At 44.4% G+C, this 23,212-nt stretch overlaps 1 protein-coding gene across 1 annotated transcript in view; it reads right to left on the bottom strand.

Annotated features, from left to right (window-relative positions):
* Positions 1–23,212, bottom strand: part of TMTC4 (transmembrane O-mannosyltransferase targeting cadherins 4) — a 446,521-nt gene that overhangs the window by 82,686 nt on the left and 340,623 nt on the right. The window lies entirely within an intron of this gene.

Genomic DNA, 23,212 nt, shown 5'->3' with positions numbered 1-23,212 from the left:
CAAGAGGGTTTACAGTTTCAGTTGTGGATTCACTGTCTGCCTAGGAACTGACCATGGGAAAAAGTGGTTTATCGTTTCACAGGCTGACTCTACAAAGACATTTCTAAGGATCTTAAGGTCAGCAACTTGATGACTGTAAGTGCCTCACTGCATCTGAAGATTGTGGTCCCCAGTAAAGGTACATTGAGGGTGCTTCGATGTCCTGCTGATGCCTTAGGTTTGGGGAATTACTTGGTCTGGCAAAAAGCCAGAGGATGCATCTTAGAAGGGTGAAGAGGACATCTTGCATAGTTTACTTGTGTTTTTCTCTCTGTCCTCCCCTTCTCTTGAACATGCTTAAATGAGATACAGTGAAGGCTGTTGGTACCTCTCTTCCCAAGACATGTTTGCTTATTATTACTTTATATATGCCTAATTACCCTACCTTCATTTTGTTGGACATAGGTTTTTGCATTCAGTTTTGAAATGTCCTGAAAGGTTCCACAGTGACCCAAGGTTTTGTTTTCTATATCCGAACAAATACATTCAACAGAAAATATGTTTATTTGTTAAAAATGCTCCCCTCTTGCACTTAATATTGGGTGCTATAATGAGTGATTTAAGACCTTCTAGGTGAGAGTTTGGGGTAAATTCCACCTCGGATTGTCATGGGCGTGCCACTCAACTTGTGTATATCAATATAATAGGGTGGTAGTTTTGTTTAAAGGCTAATGAACGAGCAAGGTTTAACTCAGGACATCCCTACGTGCCAAAAGTGTTTGATCCAAGGTGAAATACTTTACCTCCTTGGTACCCATTTGCTACTATTGTCAACACTTCTTTGTGTAAAGCATTTTGCAATGTGTTACATGTATAAATGCAATTGCAAAACTATGTAAAACATTTTATACTTTTTGCCTTTCAAATGAAAAATTCTTCTCAGAATGTTTTTGTCTTATTCTGTCTCCCGTCTGTATTTATATTTTGATTACAGCGTGTATTGGCCTTCTGTTGTAGTTAAGGCCTCATTCAGCTTCCCGCTGTGAATTTGTGGGTAAGGTGGGGAAATGTTATTAGCTCTTTCATTCCTGCAAATTCTTCCACTGGACATGTTAAGTACCACATGCTGCTGATAATCCTTTTGTGAGTCAAACAATTGGGCAGGGAGAGCCAGGTGTGTGGGCTCAGAAATGAGAAGAAAAAAAGGCAGGCCTTCCTTATGCACAGTCGGCCCGGGCCTCAGCAGATGAATGGGTGGGGGGATAAAGCCCTCTTAACCCAATGGTTGTTGCATGCGTTTGTTAAACAGTGAGACGCCCACTCATTTATAAATGCAGGCTTACCCTTAATCTCGATTACCATGAGTATCAGAATTTCTATGACCTGTTGTTGAGCTGGTACTGCACACCCAACTTTATGTCATATTACTGCCTCTCGCTGTGATGACATACTAACATGAGGCCTTTGCGCCTCCCACTCAAAACCATCTAATGCTATGAAAGTCCCCTCCGCCCACCGTAATTCCTTTTCCTTTCTTGTGCAGTCCTTTGGTCAGGCGCCTGTTGCAGCGCGTCCTCAGACGCTTTTCATGCCTGGCGGGAGTGGTGGTTTTCAGGGAACTGATGAGTCATGTACGGGGCCTGGGTAACTGACGAAAACTTCTGGGACTCACTCCAGTGTGCAGGTGGAAGGTAAGTGATAGAAAGGAGGGGATGTATTGTACTATGCGGCTCGCCTGACGCGGTTGCTATGGGCTCAAACACGCTCATCTCTACTTCTCGTCTCGCTGCTTCTAGGTTTGGGAGTGCGGTGCCTCCCTCTGGGTTGCAGGGGTGTGCCTTGCTTGCCGGGGAGATTGGTGACTTCTCAGCAGCTGCATAGATTACAGAGTTTCTGTTTTCCATGTCTTTATTTCGACTAAGATTTTTTAATTGGCGGCATTTTTTCTGCTGCTAATTTTTATTTTGGATTGGAATTCTCAGGAGTAGTACATGGTGATAGATTCTTATTTTGGGGGAATGCTTGTCCAATAAGACACATGTCTAGGTCATTTTAATGTAGGCAAGCATTAAGACTAGTTAGAATATGCAATACTATGGAGGTGAGAGGAGATTCTAAAAGGCAGCGTTGCCAGTCTCCTCCTTCGGCAGAGGAGGATGACAGGCATCAGGATGTGCGCAGTTGGGGTGCTGGTGGTAGCCTGGCTGCTGGTGCAGTCTCCCTGTCCGTGCTTGAAGTCCAGGCTATGATAGATGGGGCAGTTGCTCGAAGCTTTGGCTGTTAAGCATAAATCTAAGAAGCTTTCCTCTCAGTCTGATAAACTAGACTCTGATTCCCCTACAGAATCAGAACAGAGACATGTGGCAGGTGGTAGAAAATGTATATCCATAGAGGAACTGACTGATATTTTGTCTCATATCAGACATAACAGGGATATGGCACCACCTCTGGTGGATGGGGGTGGCTGAGGATCTTTTGCTGCGGTTCTTAAAGCCTGGAGCACTGGCATCGCCTTTGCACCCTAAGATAAAGAATGCCATCATCCAGTCACGGGAGGAAGCCAAGCACAGCCAAATTCCACAGTTTCTTCAGAAATCTTATGCTTTGGAGGATGGGGATAAGGTATTACCCACACCATTAAAGTCGATTCCATCCTGGCCCCTCAGATTGGCAGATCATCTTTGAATCCGGATGACTGTTTTCCCTCAGATCAGGGAGATTGCAATGTGGAAGTTTCAGACTCAGAGGAGCAATCAACAGGTGTTTCAGCTAAGGTTGGACATTCGAATCAGCAGTACTGACTATAGCAGTTCTTCAGATCTAGCTCCTGTCAGCGGCCAGATAGGAGGTTCTCTTTCGGCTTGGGCTCTCTCTGTTACAGACACTTGGGTTCTGAATATCATTGGGCGTGGTTATCGCATTGACTTCATCTCACTACTTCCAGATACAGGGTGCAACCCTACACCTGTCCCAGGAATCCTTCAAAGAGGGAAGCCCTTTTGGCAGATATTACAGCTCTGCTGCAGAAATGTGCAATCATCCTGGTGCGCCAGGATCAAGTCGGCCGGGGGGTGTATTCTATACTCTTTCTGTTCAAGTTATCAGGGTAATTTCGGCCTGTGTTGGACCTGAAGCACCTTGATTACTGGGTGGCTAAGATTCCTTTTAAGATGCTGTCTCTGTAGCAACTCGTGTCTGATTTCCCTTGGAGATTTTATGTCAAACATCGACCTTCAGGCGGCACACCTGCCTGTCCATATCCACCCAAATCATCAACAGTTTCTGAGGTTTGGGGTGAGGACTGCGTGTTTTCAGTTCCAGGTACTGCCCTTCGGGCTGAAGTCTGCCCAATCTGTTTAAAAAGGTGTTAGCTCCTTTGATGGCTGTTCCCCATCTGCAGTTGATTTTCATCTTTCCCTACCACGACGACTGTCTAGTCAAGGGGGCGCCTCTTCTCCTGACTGCTTCTCATCTGGTAAAGGTACTGGATCTTCTGTCATCTCATGGGTTTCTGGTGAATGCAAAGAAATCTCAGCTGACTCCAGAACAGGATCACATTTTTATAGGGGCCCAGTTCCAGATGGATTTGAGAATTGTCACTCTACCAGACTGGAGGGTGGTCAAAATTCACTCTCATTTGTAGACCCTGTTTTCATCTCCTCTTCAAGCAGTCTCGCTCTGGATGAGGGTGCAGGGTGATCTGGAGTCACTGTGTTTTTGGTTCCCTGGTTCAGAAGGTACCTCAACGTCCTCATGAGGTTCCTAAAGTGCAGGATATGTCTTGTCTTATTCCAGTGACTGTAGTAATCAGGCAGGTACTGGAGTGGTGGCTTGTTCCCTTTAATATCTTAAAAGGTGTTCCTTTGATTGCTTTCACGAACAGCAGGAAAGGCCTACAAACAGAGGCCCTGCCCAAATGGCGGGAGGGGGAGACCTTGAAATAAGTAGGTCTGAGGGATACACTGTATTTACCATACAACACAACAAACAATCGGGTATGCCTTGCCTGTCTCTCGAAAAAGGATTTATCCCACGTGGTTGCCCTGTCACTCCTCAAAAATGAAAATAAATATTTTACTTACTTTTTTTTAGACCCTCACTCACTCTAGTAGTGGCATGCTTCATCATCAGCCTAATTCTGGCCCTAAAAGCCTAGGATGGGCTCAACGGTGTGACAGGGAGCACTTTATATAATTATGTGAGCGGAGTTATTAAAAAGGCAAACAATTCCTCAAGCAGACCTAGGCATCCCTTTATTAGTGGTCTAGTTGGGTATGAATAAAAACTTATCGCCAGAGGGATTAGGATATAATGGTAATTTGACCCTAAAATCAATGCCGACATGTTTCAGTTCTTATTCTATGGCTTCTCAGGCCAAGGGCTTTCATCAGAACGCACTCAACATTCAGTGCCACGGTATTACTTGTTGAGATGTGTGCATAAAAAGGCATGCAATGTTAAAATGCATGCAAGGTGAGTATAATCTTACTCGCCACATCGTAGGATCTCTGTTCTCAAAAAATGAGAGGAAATGATGATAAAACTTTATCACTCAATCTATACATACAGATATATACCTCCTGTACAGGAATCACTACAAGGGAAAGGGTTCGGAAAGTGCATCCGACTACTTTCCAGAGACACAAACGAAGATGCTAGTGACCATATCCTTATGAGTGCCACGCCATGCATCTCCATGTGTGGTTTGTATCAAGCCATTCACTTTATTCATGCATTATGTGCATTCACACAGTCTGAATTTCAATGTCTGTGTCATTTATACACACAATCTGTGGTCCTTGTTTTCCATGTCATTGGCGCACATCATGCGTCAAATGTGAAAAATATCATGCAGGATAGATAGGGTTTTTTTTAAAACATGCTGAATGTCACCACTTACCCTTCTTAGAGTAACCATCCTACCACTCTGGTGTGCATGCGGGGCAGGGGAGCCTGTCTCTGTACTCTCACAGAACTCGTTTAAGGCACCATACTCTTTCGAACTGTTGTCATCTGTGGAAATTTGTCCTTTAACTCAGAAGGTGTTCCTGGTGGCCATCACTTCTGCTCGCCACCTGGCAGAGTTGAGTTCACTGTCTTTTCTCCTTCCTTTTTTTTCGGGCATTTGATGACCGGATTGTCAATTGATTGCGTCCAGGGTTTTTCCCTTAAGTGAAGTCCATGTTTCATCTGCAGCAGGATTCTTCCTGTGTTTTATCCAAACCCTCAGTCTCCTCAGGAGCTGGCACTTCATTCTCTGGATGAGAGGAGGACAGTTTTGTTGTACCTGGAGAGGGTAAAGTGGTTCTGGGCTTCCTCCTCCTTCTTAGTTAATTTTGGTCCATCTCATAAGGGGGGGGGGGGTAAAGCATTCTACTCAGACCTTGAGCAGATGGATCAGATCTGTTATTCTTTTAGTATACAAACAGTTCGGTATGTCATCTCCTCTGGGGAAACAGAAGAAGTCTACTCAAAGCATGTCAGCTTCCATGGCAGAACTTCAGGGGGCCTCTTTGTAAAGAATTTGCTGGGCTGCCACTTGGGCAGTCCCATCTACTTTTGGTAACCACTATTAGATGGTGCAGGGTCTGTAGATGCCTGATCTTTTACAGAGTTGGCTACTATGTTGTGATAGTTTGTTTCTCCTGTCTCATTAAAGTTTGTTTTCTGCTTAAGCAGTACAGTTGTCCGGGTCCTGTTTGTGGCTTGGGTGCATCTCATGTTAGTAATTCATCAAGACGAGAGAGACAAGGAGGTAATGCTTCAATTACTTACCAGTAATTGCATTATTCTGAGTCTTTCGCTCACTGTAACGAATTAGCCCCTCCCTTCTGCCCTCTCGGCAATTCCAACTGTGTGATAGACTGGGCTTGGTATGGAACAGGAAGTAAGGTGGGAGGAGGGGGCTTTTATATGGTTACAAAGTTGTGAAGGGAGGCACAAGGACCTCATGTTAGTCACTGAGAGAGAAGGTCTCAAAGTAATTAAAACATTTGCTTTGGGTGCACTTGCAACAGTTCGGTAGCAGAATGCAGCTTGATCTGCATTTGCAAAAGCTCTGTTCGGTGTGTGTTTGGTCATGAGTGGTGTATAATCAGGAAAACTCTAAGCATTTAAAATGTTCTTGAATAATGACATTTAGCTAAACAAATGCTTCAGCTTAGGAGTGCACTGCTGTTACAATTTGGGTGCCATTCATGGCATGCATTAATCATTACAGAATTACTTCCTTTGCATTTTTTAGGTATTGATTTTAAAAGTACAGCTGACAAACAGACCTAATACTCACAATATATACAGAGTGAGCTTTGAATCTGCCCCTTTCTACCACTGGCTTTCTTTGACCAGCCTTTTTCATATATTGGGTTGCGTCTTTGTCAATCAGCTTTTTCCCCAACCCATTGGAGTACGAATTTCTTACCCAATGTTATTGAATCCTGAGGGTATGCTTCCACCACCATGTGCATGCTTGCATTGAAAAGCTGCACAAGGGACTACTTTTAAATTATTACAGTCTCAATCTACTCCTGCAGGCTGTAACATGCTTATGATGCTTGAAATTCTGACCTACTGCCTTACCAATGCTTGTTCCCTGTTGCAGCGCCATATTTGTTTTTAGTTCCTATCAACACTCTTCCTAAATACAGTACTTCCTACATACAAGGTATTTCCTCTGCCTTTGAGATGTGCTTTTTTGTTCTAGCTTTAGAGTTCTCAACCTTTCTTCATTTCCACACCAGCTTAACGGTGCATACTATCTTACTCATCCCCTATCCTCTTTTTATTTGTTTGTTCAACTGATGTCTTTGGTTTGTACGGAAATTAAGACAGCGGGTCCTACCAGTCAAGTCCAACTGGACAATTTCAGGAGGGCAGTGCCAGTGAACATGATGGCAGACGGCCTATTGTCTGGTAAAAGGTGACTAGAAAATAAAATATTGTAGCAGGTAGACAACTTCCTTTGCCAGGGACAATATAACAGATTACAAAAAAAGGGACAAGTGAGATGGGAAGGAAAACAGTAGTACATCTCTAATCCCTATTGATATTTTTCAACAATTGCATGCCATTTTCATGTTTGTATGTTCTATTTATGTGTTTGATGTTGATGATGACAATATATGCTGAATAGGTACAGTACTAAGGATAATAGGAACCAGGTAGCCGATTGGTGGAAATTAACTATTATAAATACAAGATGGTCAAGTCTGACTGACAAGCAAAGTATTGTAATACATGCACCCAAAAAGAGCAACCATAAGTCCAGTATTGTAATGCCTTCAGTAGATTCCAGTTCTTGTCAAACTATATTTATAAATTTGCTGATCGTCACTGATGAATTTATCCAGGGTAAAGCCCCTTCTTACACCAAAAGGTAATTGGAAATCTGTCTGCCAATGAGGGAGGGAGCCAGGAGCAAATCTTTTGCTTCAGAGCTGTAAACAATGAGAAGAATTAGCCTGTTGACATCAGAAAAACCGATTTTCACTGGCTTTTTGCATGATAAACAACCATTTGCAATTCAACAGGTCTTGCATTTGCAAGAGTTAGAGCTATTGGTATTGTAAATGCATAATGGAACTTTTCATGCCGCATAAATTGGCCAACCCTGCCTCATAGTTTGGTCCTTTCCTGTCACATAATTTCAGTGGCCCTGCATATAACTAAAGCACTTCCATTCCTTCTTCCTCTATCTGCACAGTTTTAATTTGTGTTCAATATCAATTCTTAACAATTAGAAGGTGGAAAATAAACAAAAAATGCAAGGCAACAGAACTGTGTTATCCAGGCAGTGGCTTATTAAACACATGCCCAACACACACCACACGTTTTTGTAGTGGTAAAGCCCTTTCCTTCCGAACGCACCAGGGCTCAGCTGATGCTCTTAAGGCCCTGCCCCCGCTCTGGGCTTGGCTGCCTGCCACATTTCGGTCACCATGCACATGTAGCTGAAAGGACAGCAAAGACATGGAATTTAACAACAGTCTGCTGCTGCCCTCAGTGTAGGTGCACTTGCAGCTTGGTTCGCCATCCACCGTGCTAAAAAGAGATGCACAACTGCTGTGGGAGGGAGGGAGTGATTGACAGGCTGCCGGCAGTGACTCAGAATTAATGACATTTTAAGAACTTCACTTGAAGCGCGGTTTTCGTGAAGTGTGTGCAACGTAACTGGTGCTCAAGCAAAGCGCTTCAAGCTGCGATGGCCGCCATGGAGCACGAAGGGGAGAGACAAAAGAAAAAGTAGTGCATCCACACTAAAGGATATGGCAGATCGTGCAATAATCCATGTAACAGGGTCGGTCTGCAACGCCGTAACAAAACAGCCACAAGGCGGGACAAACGTAAACTATTTACCTATGAAATTTATGGAATTTTGAAGGGCATGCTCAGGAACGAATGAAAGAGATGGGCATGAGATGAGCGTGGTAAAAGCCCAGAAAATAAATGACAACATGTTGAAAAGAGCAGCACTTGCACGCTGCTACGTTCGACCTAAAAAATTGCCTTCTAGATGCTGGTCCTGCATAGACTGTCATCAGGGCATATTTACCAATTCAGGTTTACAGCACTACACAAGAAATAAAAACAGAAATAATACAACAATATCATCCTGAAAAATAGCAAAAACTCCATAACTGATCACTTAGTAGAGGGGTGGGGGCGGGCACTTTGATTAAACTATTAGCAAGAATAAGAAACAGTATGTTCACATATAATTTATTAGCATTTATGCACGGCTTTGGACGGTTTGTCCTACATACTGTGTGTCTTGTGCTGTGTGTCGTGCAGGAGAAGTCTGTTTCACCAGTACTTGAGTTGAGGCTGGACAAGACACCAGCAAGAGGAGTTACACAGTAGTTAGAGCATACTTCTATCCTTCAGTGTTTAAAGCATCTGCCACCTCATTTTTCCTCCCTCAGATCTCCACCCAACTACAACTAAAGAATTGTATTGCATTCCTGTCAGTTATGGCACTTCAGGTTGAGCTCTTCTTTGCTCACCAAACTTCGGTCATGTGAGAGTGGAAGAGCACAATTCCTCTTGCTCCTGTACTGGCCAGATCAACTCTAGCATGGGGAATTTATCTTCTAGTAAAAATAGGTGTTCAATGCCAACATAGGGTTTTGCTGGCAACAGGAGCTTTGTAGTAGCAGCAGTGCCTCATTTCCCAACATGATTTACCTGCTGCAACTCACCCTCTGCTGTGGACATATAGAGAACAACTGCCTTGACTGCTCCCTCACCTACCTATGTTGCCAGGGGCAAAATGCACTTTCATGAATACTTTTTGCTGGCACGTCATATGAGCCTACTAGAAGTTCCATAGCCTCGGAATGCACTCTAATCAATATTGTCTCCCGGAATATCACAGGAGACTGTTAAAGGTTGCATAGCCTTGGAATTTTCCAACACTTCCAGCCACATCAAGTCACTTGTGTCCTGTTTCTAAAAACATAAGTGACAGTGACTCTTGGCTAATGTTGAAAACTGGCCAGTTAAGAATAAGCACTAAGCATCTGTCTGTCTTCTAAGTCCCTCTTTTTGGATTATCACAGCCACACTTTTTTGGACTGGTGCTACTGTCGACTCTGAAGTACACAGGGCTCTGATGACCAGGACCCAGTGCATGTGCTCTAACCCCTCTAACTATGTGCGTATAACTAACTAACACCTGATTGGCATCTTCAACCTACCTATAAAGAGCCTATAAGCAGCCTAGTTGGGCAGCTTTTAAATTGCCAACCTGACATGGCAAAATAAACCCTACTGCCAGGTCATAACTATCCATTTTAATGTTATAAGTTACCCCTAGGGAAAGCCTTGGTAGCATACAAAGCAGGGTGCTAAATATTAAAATGGACATGTTTCATTTGTATTTTACATGTCCTGACATTAAAACCTGAGTTATAATTGTCACATGTAGCAAGGACAGTAGCCCCCATTGCTTAACATGGAGTTACTCTAGCTCAACTTCTAAATGCTAACTTACAAATGGGACCATTGAATATAGTACTCCAAAGTATCAAATCAATTGTTACATTAAATCCTACTTAAGGCTGAAGTCTTATTGAAAGTGAATTTTAATCTAAGGTGACTCTAGAAAGTCATTACTCTCCTGCACCCACATTCTAGTAGCGGTTTTGCATTAACTACAAGTAGTTGTCTCCTGAGGCAGTCTGCCGTCCTCTTGCCAGGAGGTGTGAAGCACTCCCAAAAACAAGGGAACAAAACGTCTGATGGTGGGAGGAACTGTAACCTCTTGCAACTGTATGGCCAGAGGGATATTGCCACAGATGGCTCAGCTTCGAAGAGGCTACTGCCTAGGAAATGCAAGTCACATTGTAGTCTGCCCTTCCCTTTGTGCAGCAGACAGGTTGGCATCTCTCCAAAGAGGGGCAAAACCCGTGTAGAACCGGTTTACTAGGAGGAGTGGCTCATTATACTGGACACCTTAGGGGTGTCCCCAAGGCTCTGATCGAGGGAAGGAGGATACCGATATTTTGGATTTGGGCAGAGAGATGCACTGTGGGTTGTCTAGTGCCAACCCCATAGGAAATAATATAAGAGAGAGTAGGGCTGGCCTGTGGGAATTGTAGCCCCATTGGCTAGGGAATCATCGCCACAGGCAAAATTGGCAAAAAAGTGACAACCTTGGCTACCAGTCTCAGAAGATTGCTGGACTCAGAAAGAGAAGACTGCACGTGCTGAACCTCAGAAAAAAGATGCACTAAGAAAAACTGCACCTGCTGAAGTGAGACAGGACTTTAGAAAGAGAAGAGCTGCTTCTGCTGTTGAAACCTTGGCGAGAGGACCCAAAGGCAGGACCTCTTCCAACTTGTGCCAAGGATCAGTTAGAGGACCGGAAGGGAAAGTTAGCTAGTCTCGGTAAAGAAGTCAATCAAAGGTAAAGAAGTCTCCACCTGCACAGTGGCTAGCTGACTAGTTCCCACTGGACTTCCCCAGACTCCGCAGGTGTAGCCCATGAGATCGAGTCCTAGCCCCCAAGAGGTGCCCCTCAGGTATTGGAACTTTAGCTGGTACTAGAGTGTAATCTTTCTCCTCACAGAACTGCAACTGTCAATCCAAAAGTCAAACCTTTTGAGCACAGAATCCGAGACTTATAGACTGCCATGAGTAGCAGGTTTGCTGGTACCCTAGAATGCCTACTAAGAGCAATGGACTCCTGGATTTCACATGTCTGACACTGAACCCAAAGTCAGACTCAAGACACAGAGGACCCCACGGACAAGAAAAAGAGCGAGAGAAATTTCTAAGTGTGAAGGTAAAATTATGACCAGGACCAACCCAGCACCTTCATCAGACCCCAACATGCAACACGGTCGACCTAAACCTTTGACTTTAGCGTGGATCCTCATAGTTGAGGGTCTTAGGCTACTGCTAAAAGTGAAAAGCAGTGTGTCAGAAAACCTTTCAGAGGGCCATGGGGCAGCAGGAATCACTAGACTCAACTGTGGTGGTTGAGGCCTTTTACTTATGATTGCCCAGAGCTTGATCTATCATGGATCCTGCTCAACTAGGCCAAGTACACCTTCTGCACTTGGCTCCTAGTGGTAGCTGTTTTCAAGCAGTTAAGGGTCCCTCGGTAGGGAGGTAAATAAACCAGCCTCATTCCTGTCTCCAGCGACAGCCCGAAGTCTGGCGATTTGGTACCGGTAGCCTCTCATGGCATACAAAATTGTCGCTCAAGGCATTCAAGTGTCGGGCAGCCTGGTCACACAACTCCTTTACCAATAACCCATTTGGCATATGGGGTCTCCACAAAGAGGATGTGTGAGCTTGACGTCCTCTGCACAGCACTTGACACTTGGCTCAGTCTATGGCGGCCCTCTCCTGGCATATGGGGGGTTGCTGAAAACAGTCATGCACATGGGCTATAACGCGATTGGTGCACCTCACACAGACTCTTCACACTTTGCACAGGAAGTCCTCAGGATGGGCTCCCTACTGGTCCTCGCTCCCTCCAAAGCTCTCCTCTTCCTCACAGGTCGTGGCAAGCAGGCAGGCGTTGGTGCTCCAGGCTTCAGGGCTGGTGGTCTTCGTTTCCCTGGGTGATGTCCTCTCACAAAGCAGGAAGACTAGCAAGCCTTGGCCCCCCAGTCCTGGTCGTAGCAGAAGTCTTTTAGAGCTTTCCCCTTCTCACACAGCCTGTCTGGCTGCTTGGCAGATATCAAATTTTAGGGACTCAACTTTTTCTTTGTATAATCAATTTCTACACAAAATGTGATTTACGGTCCGAGTCTTTGAAGCTTCTACTTCTTTTTCTTTCCTTATGAAAGATATCTGTCACAACAGGCATGGCTTCGAAGCTGATTGACCCACAACACAATTCACGGGAGTGACCAAAGTTCACACTTGGACGCCACTGTGATATATGCATCAAAAGATTAATAAGGTTAATCCAAAGCTCCAAGCCGTCCTCTGTATGATTCCCTTCTCAGCCCCATCTCAATTCCAAAGAGGTGCCCAGACCCCTTCCTTGTGATTGATCACTGAGTCAAAGAGGAACCTCTTGAAGTGCAAAGGAAGTCACTCTCTTCCCTCCAGTGTGTGTCCCTCGCAGCTCACAGGAATGCACACATCTGTCTGGAGGGATTTCTCTCCTCCTCGTGTCTTCACCAGGCCGGCCTGGGTTTCAGAAAATAGAACCTAAGGTCTTACATAAACTGTACCATTGCAGGCACATTTACTCAGTGTATATTCACAGTGCACTTAGTATTCAGCACTAATACATCTATGCATTGTACCCTTACATGTACACATGCATTCAGCACACACAGTCCGCGCACACTGTTCAGCACTGAAGATTTTCTGTATTAAACCAGGATGTGCTATTGCAGAGCACACACACTCAGCATGTGCACGTTACACACCACTTCAAAACATTCATGTACTGTACTTCAAACAAGTAAACATACACCCAGCACTTCCTCTGAAATTGCACACACTGCACAGCACCAGTCTCACGTGTACTACATAGTACTGCTCTATCCTTGTACTGTACCCTTCCTAGACACACATACAACCACAGATTCACTAATCCTGTGCTATGCAGTACTCCAAATCTACCTGATGTAGCCAAGGGTGAGTTAAGCACACAGCGGTTGAACTTTTAAAGAAGTGTATGCGAGCCTGTAGGCCTCACGCCAGTAACACAGGGTAAAAACATCCTGTTCACTACTACTGATCACTACACAGTATCCTGCCACTACAGCACTTTTAATGCTTGACTCTATGATGGCAACGTTTTGGGAGCACCTTCCAGTCCAACACGACCGCAATCAGTGAGGCACGCCGACATCATTGTTCACATGCATGATCTGTGTTCACATATGACAAAACAAAATCAGCATTTGGGATCCAGACAACAGCACAGGTGGGTACCCAGGGTAGTGATATATCTCTTTACCATGCAGAGGAACTTTCCATCCCAACACAATGATTTATGAATTCTTGCAAAAATCAAAACTCCGGTTCCCCTCATTTGATTTTTTTAATGTTTGGGTGTCTATTTAAAAATTAAATTATAGATACTATTTATATAAATTGGTGTTGGATTTTTATTGTGTCAAGTCTCTTCTTTATTGACCCTTTTGATACTGATAAGAGCTTTACACTTGCTTCCCTTGATGTAGGCCTGACTGCTCTTTTCCACAGCAACTCAGGACAAAGCTAAGGTTTAACTTGAATTACCGTAACTGGACCTGATACAGAATAGTGACATATTTATTCGCAATGTGTTTGTCTAACATGAGATATGTCACCTTTGGCATGGCAGATTTTGGAGGCTACTTGTGGACAACGTCATGGTAAAGAGAGTCACAAATATACCCTCCCCTGCCTTCTCAGTCCCTTGGAAAGAATCCAAACCTAGACCAATATATCTGTAAATTAATTTGTAAGGGAAAAGTATTGAGCTGCTTATTTCAAGAGCACACAGTATTTCCATTGTTTGCATGTTTGCAGGGCCCCAGAACTTTTGAGGCAGGGGGATACCACATTAAAAATGCCGTATAAAGAGCTTGACAGTGCTTGATGAAGCAAACACTCCCACACAAACACTTTCCAATCATATGCTGAAGCCAACATTTCTGAGTTTCAGTTAAAGCTTGGCACAGATGATATGTAATAAGCGGTGCTCATGGCCTGCATAAAAGGCAACACACAAAAATTAATTCGGAGTTTCTTTCATTTAGTCTGAGCTCTTTCATTTCAAATAGTGAAAAGGCAAAGGCTATGATATTTGTGCATAAGGCAACTGGTAAGGCAATTAAATAAATATAGTGGGCAACACTTTCTTCTTTTCCAGTGACAAATGCATTGTCAAGAACGTAACTTCAGTGCACATCTCTGAATCAAATTTATTGAAGGAATCAGATTATTCTGATGGGGAACCAATATGAAAATAAAATAATCTTGCAAACAGAGAAGCAAAAGAGGATATTTTGCAGTGCATCCCATACTCCCAAATTTCCATAAAAAATAGTGAAGGGGGTTATGGTCACTTTTGCAGTGTGTAACCTAATAATCTGATAGCAGTCAGGCCCAAAGATATAGAATAAGGCATCTTGTAGCTTGTACTCACTACCATCTTGCAGCTAAGAGAGGGTAACCAGCACCAAAGCCCTTGCCTAGTAAGGTAGCCTGTGAAATTCCATGTAACACATTATCTATCTGTAGGATTCATTACTACCCTTGTTTCCTGTAGGAAACAATCTACCCTTGAATGCATACTGTTTTCAACAAATGCTTTACACAATCAATGTGGCAGTCTTCCTACCTTTAACATAACTTAAATAATAAAAATTCTGGTATATAGCCTTTATCATTGGCTTGCCACCAAACGAACTAAAGCACTTTGTACTGGGCATACACTATTCACAATCCAACCATCCGGAGTACAGTCATGAAAGCACAACTGTATACAAAATTACAGTTGGCAAAGCAAAACACTATGGCCCTAATTACTCTTCCCGCCTAACCCCGCCGGCCCTTTTAGGAGTTCACTGTCAGGCTGGTAAATAGGGCTTTAACATTTAGGAGCTGACTCCAAAGTGGAGGTGTGGTGAGTGCAGCAGCACCCGTCGCGCATCCCACTGCCCGTAATTCAGGCAGTGGAATGCGCAAAGGGGCTGTGGATGGGGGCCCCCGGCACTGCCTATGCCAAGTCCGTGGACAGTGCAGGGCCCCCCCGACACCCTCAATGTGGGGACTCGTAAGCCCGGGAGGATAAAAAATGCCGGCTTGCGGCAGCCTGGCTGTGTCGGTGGTCTGACCGCGGCGGCTCCGTCATGGTCATAATGTGGTGGTCCCACCGCCAGCCTGTTGGCAGTGGGACCAACACCGCAAGTCTGAGGGCCTATCTCTCATAAGAGAGTTTAACGAGGATTACTCTAGAGCATATTTGCCATCCCCACATTTTTCTCGGGTGGATTACTAAAATCAAAAGCCTTTCCTATAAGCTTTAGTAGAGTATAATAAAAATTCATCCTTCAAAAGCCTACAGTTATAAAATTACAAAGATGTAGAAAAATAGAACTTGAAAAGGAATATACAACCCCTCTCAGTAAGGCCTAACAAGAATGCTCACAGTGAAAACTCCCAGGATTGGACAGTGTGGGTGATCTGTGAAATTATGTATAAGAAAATACCTATTTATAGCATGCAACACAATGTAATAACAACCAAGTGTTAAAGGCGTACTGGGTTCAACATATGCTCTTTGCAATTAATAAGCTAGACCACTTGCCAGTGTCATAATATTTTGCAATAAGAAGACCAGGCCTGTGGCATCAGAGAGAACACTTCCAGAGCACCAAACAAGCATATAGCTTGTCACCATCACCAGCTCAAGCTACAGTTTTGACAGTCAGCTTTTTCACGAGGCAACCATCAGACAAACAGTCATAAAATAAGAAAGGTATGTAAAATTACAGATGGCTAATGAAAATACTTTCTCCTAAGACGGCCTAACAAAGATTCTCACATAGCAAACCTTCAACTATCCACAGTTTGTTACACCAGGTGATTAACACAAAAAAAATGCGAACTAGAATAATCTGTGAGATTCCATGTAACAAAATACCTAGCTATGTAACTTAATATAGTGTAGTAATAATACACACTTAAATACCTATACATACAGGTTTCAAAATAAATAAATCAAGCCTAGAGCCTTAAATTTTAAATTGCATGATAAACAGAGCAGGCCTATAGTCATGATCATTAGCTTGTCATCATATCCAACTCAGCCCTGCTGTGTCAAGTATAAATTTTGCAACGTGCCAAAGAGTGCAATATAAGCTGTCTTTTTAGTTGAAGAATACAAATTTGACACTCATATCCTGTACTCGGGGAAATCAAAAAGTGGTTGGAATCTAAACTCCTCTCACAATAGAACTTTGAAAGCTCTTTGTTGTTGATGATATAAAGTCAAGTGACAGTTCCACTGTCAGGACAGACCTAACAATCCATGTAGATTAGGGTAGCTCTGGGCTTTCAAACACAAAACTGCAATCTAAAGTCTAAAGTTAATGACTGCCCTCTTCCTTCTTGTACTGCTGCCAGAGAAAAACACTGTAAATTATCTAGGTATTTAAGACACTTTATTAGCATTACAATGTCATGTGTGTGCCCTGAAAGTTCAAGTTCAGGTAGCTGAATAAACAAACATAATTATCATAGATGCATGAAGCACAAGCACTTTTTTGTGGAAAGACAACTTCTGCCTAACATGTAATTCTGACTACTAATATGTGAGCAAAGCTGAAGCCCCTCTCCGTTAAATCCCTTTTTTAGGTCAATCACATATTGTCTGGCGACAGCTGCGCTGTCATGCCAGACTTAAATAGGAAACATTCAAATGTAGAAAGAGAAAAGATAAATGAAAAAGCAACTAAAGAATAACCAGACCATCTAATGCTGGAAAAAAGAAACTTAAAGTAACAGCTAGGAAGAGAAGCCAGAAACGTAGGCCAATGAGTTGAACACTTCAATCAGACATCAGTGTGCAAACTGCAAATCAAGCACTTTTTCATATTTCGGGGGTCAGTAAAATGGGCACCAAGAGTTGGGTAGTACTGAATACCTATTAGGACATTTTAGTATGTGCTGAATAATGAAAATGTCACTTACCCAGTGTACATCTGTTCGTGGCATCAGTCGCTGAAGATTCACATGTTGTGCATAGCCCGCCATCTGGTGTTGGGTCGGAGTGTTACAAGTTGTTTTTCTTCGAAGAAGTCTTTCGAGTCACGGGACCGAGTGACTCCTCCTTTTGTCTCCATTGCGCATGGGCGTCGACTCCATCTTCGATTGTTTTCCCCGCAGAGGGTGAGGTAGGAGTTGTGTTGTAGTAATAGTGCCCATGCAATGGAGTGACTAAGTATGTACCTATTTAAGGTTTAAATAATATATTTACAAATGTACAAAGCTTAAGCTAACTTCTGAACTGCTACAGGCTCCCGGGGAGGCGGGTGGGCACATGTGAATCTTCAGCGACTGATGCCACGAACAGATGTACACTGGGTAAGTGACATTTTCAGTTCGATGGCATCTGTCGCTGTAGATACACATGTTGTGCATAGACTAGTAAGCAGTTATCTCCCCAAAAGCGGTGGCTCAGCCTGTAGGAGTGGAAGTAGTCTGAAATAAGGTTCTTAACACGGCTTGACCTACTGTGGCTTGTTGTGCGGATAGCACGTCTACACAGTAGTGCTTGGTGAACGTGTGAGGCGTAGACCATGTGGCTGCCTTACATATTTCGTGCATTGGAATATTTCCTAGAAAGGCCACGGTGGCACCTTTCTTTCTGGTTGAGTGTGCCCTTGGTGTAATGGGCAGCTGTCGTTTTGCTTTAAGGTAGCAGATTTGGATGCACTTAACTATCCATCTGGCTATACCTTGTTTTGATATTGGGTTTCCTGCATGAGGTTTTTGGAATGCAATAAATAGCTGTTTAGTTTTTCTGATGTTCTTTGTTCCGTCAATGTAGTACATTAATGCTCTTTTGACATCTAGTGTATGTAGTGCCCTCTCAGCTACGGAATCTGGCTGTGGGAAGAATACTGGTAGTTCTACCGTTTGATTTAGGTGGAATGGTGAAATAACCTTCGGTAAAAATTTAGGATTAGTCCTTAGGACTACCTTATTTTTGTGTAGTTGGATAAAAGGTTCTTGTATTGTAAACGCCTGAATTTCACTTACTCTTCTTAGAGATGTGATGGCGATGAGAAATGCAACTTTCCAGGTTAGGAATTGTATTTTGCAAGAATGCATAGGTTCAAAGGGTGGACCCATGAGTCTTGTTAAGACGATGTTGAGGTTCCATGAAGGAACGGGTGGTGTCCTTGGTGGTATAATTCTTTTGAGGCCTTCCATAAACGCTTTAATGACAGGTATCCTAAATAGTGAAGTTGAATGGGTAATCTGCAGGTATGCAGATATTGCTGCGAGGTGTATTTTAATGGAAGAGAAGGCCAGGTTTGATTTTTGTAAGTGTAGTAAGTAGCCCACTACATCCTTTGGAGATGCGTGTAATGGTTGAATTTGATTCTGATGGCAGTAGCAAACAAACCTTTTCCATTTGCTTGCATAGCAGTGTCTAGTGGATGGTCTTCTAGCTTGCTTTATGACTTCCATACATTCTTGTGTGAGGTTTAAGTGTCCGAATTCTAGGATTTCAGGAGCCAGATTGCTAGATTCAGCGATGCTGGGTTTGGATGCCTGATCTGTTGTTTGTGTTGTGTTAACAGATCTGGCCTGTTGGGCAACTTGACGTGGGGTACTACTGATAGGTCTAGCAGTGTTGTGTACCAAGGTTGCCTTGCCCATGTTGGTGCTATCAGTATGAGTTTGAGTTTGTTTTGACTCAATTTGTTTACTAGATATGGAAGGAGAGGGAGAGGGGGAAAAGCGTACGCAAATATCCCTGACCAGTTCATCCATAGGGCATTGCCTTGAGACTGCCTGTGTGGGTATCTGGATGCGAAGTTTTGGCATTTTGCGTTCTCCTTTGTTGCAAATAAGTCTATTTGAGGTGTTCCCCAAAGTTTGAAGTAAGTGTTTAGAATTTGGGGGTGAATTTCCCATTCGTGGACCTGTTGGTGATCTCGAGAGAGATTGTCTGCAAGTTGATTCTGGATCCCCGGAATAAACTGTGCTATTAGGCGAACGTGGTTGTGAATTGCCCAGCGCCATATCTTTTGTGCTAGAAGGCTCAGCTGCGGTGAGTTTGTCCCCCCCCTGTTTGTTTAGATAATACATTGTTGTCATGTTGTCTGTTTTGACAAGAATGTACTTGTGAGTTATGATTGGTTGGAATACTTTTAGTGCTTGAAAAACTGCTAGCAGTTCCAGGTGATTTATGTGCAGCTTTGTTTGATGTACGTCCCATTGTCCTTGTATGCTGTGTTGATCGAGGTGTACTCCCCACCCCGTCATGGAAGCATCTGTCGTTATTACGTATTGTGGCACTGGGTCTTGGAAAGGCCGCCCTTTGTTTAAATTTATACTGTTCCACCATAGAAGCGAGAGGTATGTTTGGCGGTCTATCAACACCAGATCTAGAAGGTGACCCTGTGCTTGTGACCATTGTGATGCTAGGCACTGTTGTAAGGGCCTCATGTGCAGTCTTGCGTTCGGGACAATGGCTATGCATGAGGACATCATGCCTAGGAGTTGTAATATCATTTTTGCTTGTATTCTCTGTGTTGGGTACATGCGTTGTATGATCTTGTTGAAATTTTGAATTCTCTGTGGACTTGGAGTGGCTAATCCTTTTGTTGTGTCTATTATGGCTCCTAGGTATTGTTGTACTTTGCACGGCAGAATGTGTGATTTTGCATAGTTGATGGTGAAACCGAGTTTGTAGAGGTCTTGTATGACCTGATTTGTGTGGTGTGAGCACCTTGTCAGTGAGTTGGTCTTGATTAGCCAGTCGTCTAGATACGGGAATACGTGTATTTGCTGCCTTCTGATGTGTGCAGCCACTACTGCTAGACATTTTGTAAAGACTCTTGGCGCGGTTGTTAAACCAAACGGCAATACTTTGAATTGGTAATGTATTCCTTTGAATACAAACATGAGGTATTTCCTGTGCGACTGATGTATTGGTATGTGGAAATACGCGTCTTTGAGATCTAAGGTTGTCATGTAGTCCTGTTGTTTTAGCAATGGTAACACCTCTTGTAGCGTGACCATGTGAAAGTGTTCTGATTTGATGTAGGTGTTTAGTGTTCTGAGGTCTAGGATTGGTCTCAGTGTTTTGTCCTTTTTTGGTATTAGGAAGTACAGTGAATAAACTCCTGTGTTTATTTGTGTTTCTGGTACTAGTTCTATTGCGTTCTTTTGCAATAATGCTTGAACTTCTGTTTCCAGAAGGTCTGAATGTTGTTTTGATAAATTCTGTGCTTTTGGTGGTATGTTTGGAGGGATTTGTAGAAATTCTATGCAATAACCATGTTGGATAATTGCTAAGACCCACGTGTCTGTAGTTATTTCCTCCCATGCTTGGTAATACTGACCTATTCTTCCCCCCACTGGTGTTGTGTGGAGGGGATGAGTGACATGTGAGTCACTGCTTGGTTGTAGGGGTTTTGGGGCTTTGAAATTTTCCCCTATTCCTAGGGAATTGTCCTCTGTATTGGCCCCGAAAGCCTCCCCTCTGGTACTGTCCCTGGTAGCTGGACGGTGTTGTCTGTGAGGTGCTGGCTTGTGTGGCCTGACCCCGAAACCCCCCTCTAAAGGTTGTCTTGCGGAAGGTGCTGTAAGTGCCTCTGCTCTGCGGGGAGTAGAGTGCGCCCATGGCTTTAGCAGTGTCAGTGTCCTTTTTCAGTTTCTCAATCGCCGTGTCCACCTCTGGTCCGAACAGTTGTTTTTCATTGAATGGCATATTGAGCACTGCCTGCTGTATCTCTGGTTTAAAACCAGACGTTCATAGCCATGCGTGCCTTCTTATAGTCACAGATGTGTTAATTGTTCTCGCAGCTGTGTCCGCTGCGTCCATAGAGGAGCGTATCTGATTATTAGAAATGTTCTGTCCTTCCTCAACCACCTGCTTCGCCCTCTTTTGCAGTTCCTTGGGTAGATGCTCAATGAGGTGTTGCATCTCGTCCCAATGGGCTCTGTCATAGCGCGCAAGTAGTGCTTGGGAGTTAGCGATGCGCCACTGGTTTGCAGCCTGTACTGCGACTCTCTTTCCGGCTGCATCGAACTTGCGGCTCTCTTTATCTGGGGGTGGTGCGTCCCCAGATGTGTGGGAGTTGGCTCTCTTGACGACGGAATCTGGTGGCAGCTGTGTGGTGATGAAAACAGGGTCTGTGGGAGGTGCTTTATATTTCTTTTCCACCCTTGGTGTTATTGCCCTACTCTTGACCGGCTCCTTGAAGATTTCCTTTGCGTGCCGAAGCATTCCTGGGAGCATAGGCAAGCTTTGGTAGGAGCTGTGGGTGGAGGAGAGGGTGTTGAATAAGAAGTCATCCTCGACTGGTTCTCAGTGGAGGTTTACGTTGTGGAACTCTGCCGCTCTAGCCACCACTTGTGAATAAGCCGTGCTGTCTTCTGGTGGTGAGGGCTTTGTGGGATACGCCTCAGGACTGTTGTCCGACACTGGGGCGTCGTATAAGTCCCAAGCGTCTTGGTCCTGGTCACCTTGGCTCGCGGTGGTGTGAGCCGGGGAATGTGATGGAGTTTGTGCTGGTGAAACGTTAGTTACAGGTGGAGGAGAGGGTGGCGGAGTTACCTTTTTCACCATTTTTGTTTGTGGTGCTTGGTCTGTTTGAAACTCCAGTCTCCTTTTTCTCCTAATTGGGGGAAGGGTGCTTATTTTCCCTGTTCCTTCCTGTATGAAAATACGTTTCTGCGTATGGTCCACTTCGGTGGATTGCAACTCTTCCTCAAATCTATGCTTTCGCATCTGAGAGGACAGTGATTACTCCTCCGAATAGGAACCGGTAACTGGGTCGGTTGCGGCTCGTTTTGGCACCGAAACCCTGTCTGTACTCTTTTTCGGCTCCGAGGTGACTTTTTTCTTTTTTGGAGTCGAAACCTCTCGGCGTCGATCTTCCTCAGTGCCACTGTCTCGGCGTCGAGCCGTTTCGGCACCGCTATCTCGGCGTCGATCTTTTTGAGCAGCACTGTCTCGGTCCCGAGCAGGCTGCGTGCCGGTGTCTCGACCGGGGTCGGACGATCTCGGCACTGTTTCGGCCTTTTTCGGTGCCGACGGTCGGTCACCGAATTTATGGGTCGAGCCATGGCCTGGTGGCAGTGGCGTCCCCTGGGCCTTGTCACTTTTCTTGTGTGTTGTCTTCGACGTCTTACTCACAGTTCTTTGATCGTCGAATTCCTCGGAGTCCGATTCGTGGATCGAGAAGGCTTCTTCCTCCTCTTGTTCCTCGAACTCTCGGTGTGCTGTCGGCGTGGACGCCATCTGAAGTCTTCTGGCTCGACGGTCACGGAGTGTCTTTCGGGACCGGAACGCACGACAGGCCTCGCAAGTCTCTTCACTGTGCTCAGGCGACAGGCACAGGTTACAGACCAAATGTTGGTCTGAATACGGGTATTTGTTGTGGCATTTGGGACAGAAACGAAACGGGGTCCGTTCCATCTGCGTCGTTTGACACGCGGTCGGGCCGACCAGGCCCCGACGGGGGATCGAAAGCTACCCCGAAGGGCACCGGAGCTCTTCAAACTTCGATGCGGTGTCGATTCTATCTAAGCCGATCCCGAACGCAACAATACCGACGTTATCTTCCGATAGTTAGCTAACTTTCCGTTCCGAAACTCGGAGCGACAGGAACACGTCCGAACCCGATGGCGGAAAGAAAACAATCGAAGATGGAGTCGACGCCCATGCGCAATGGAGACAAAAGGAGGAGTCACTCGGTCCCGTGACTCGAAAGACTTCTTCGAAGAAAAACAACTTGTAACACTCCGACCCAACACCAGATGGCGGGCTATGCACAACATGTGTATCTACAGCGACAGATGCCATCGAACAGTTAATATTACATATATCCTTGGTGAAGAAATTGGGAGTTTGCACACCGAGGACATTAGGAGGCTAAAGAATTGTGTTCTTGGGTTCAAAGTAGTTTGAGAATTTCACTATCATCGAGGGACAAAGCAAAACACTTGATAAAATCAAAAAGAAAGAACCAAAGCTGGAGAAGAACTAAGGGGTGGAAATTTTTAGGTCTGGTTGTCTAGTCCAGTA

Source organism: Pleurodeles waltl, chromosome 8, assembly GCF_031143425.1.
Source record: "Pleurodeles waltl isolate 20211129_DDA chromosome 8, aPleWal1.hap1.20221129, whole genome shotgun sequence".
NCBI classification, from domain to species: Eukaryota; Metazoa; Chordata; class Amphibia; order Caudata; family Salamandridae; genus Pleurodeles; species Pleurodeles waltl.
This window is presented reverse-complemented; position numbering and strand designations above follow the sequence as displayed.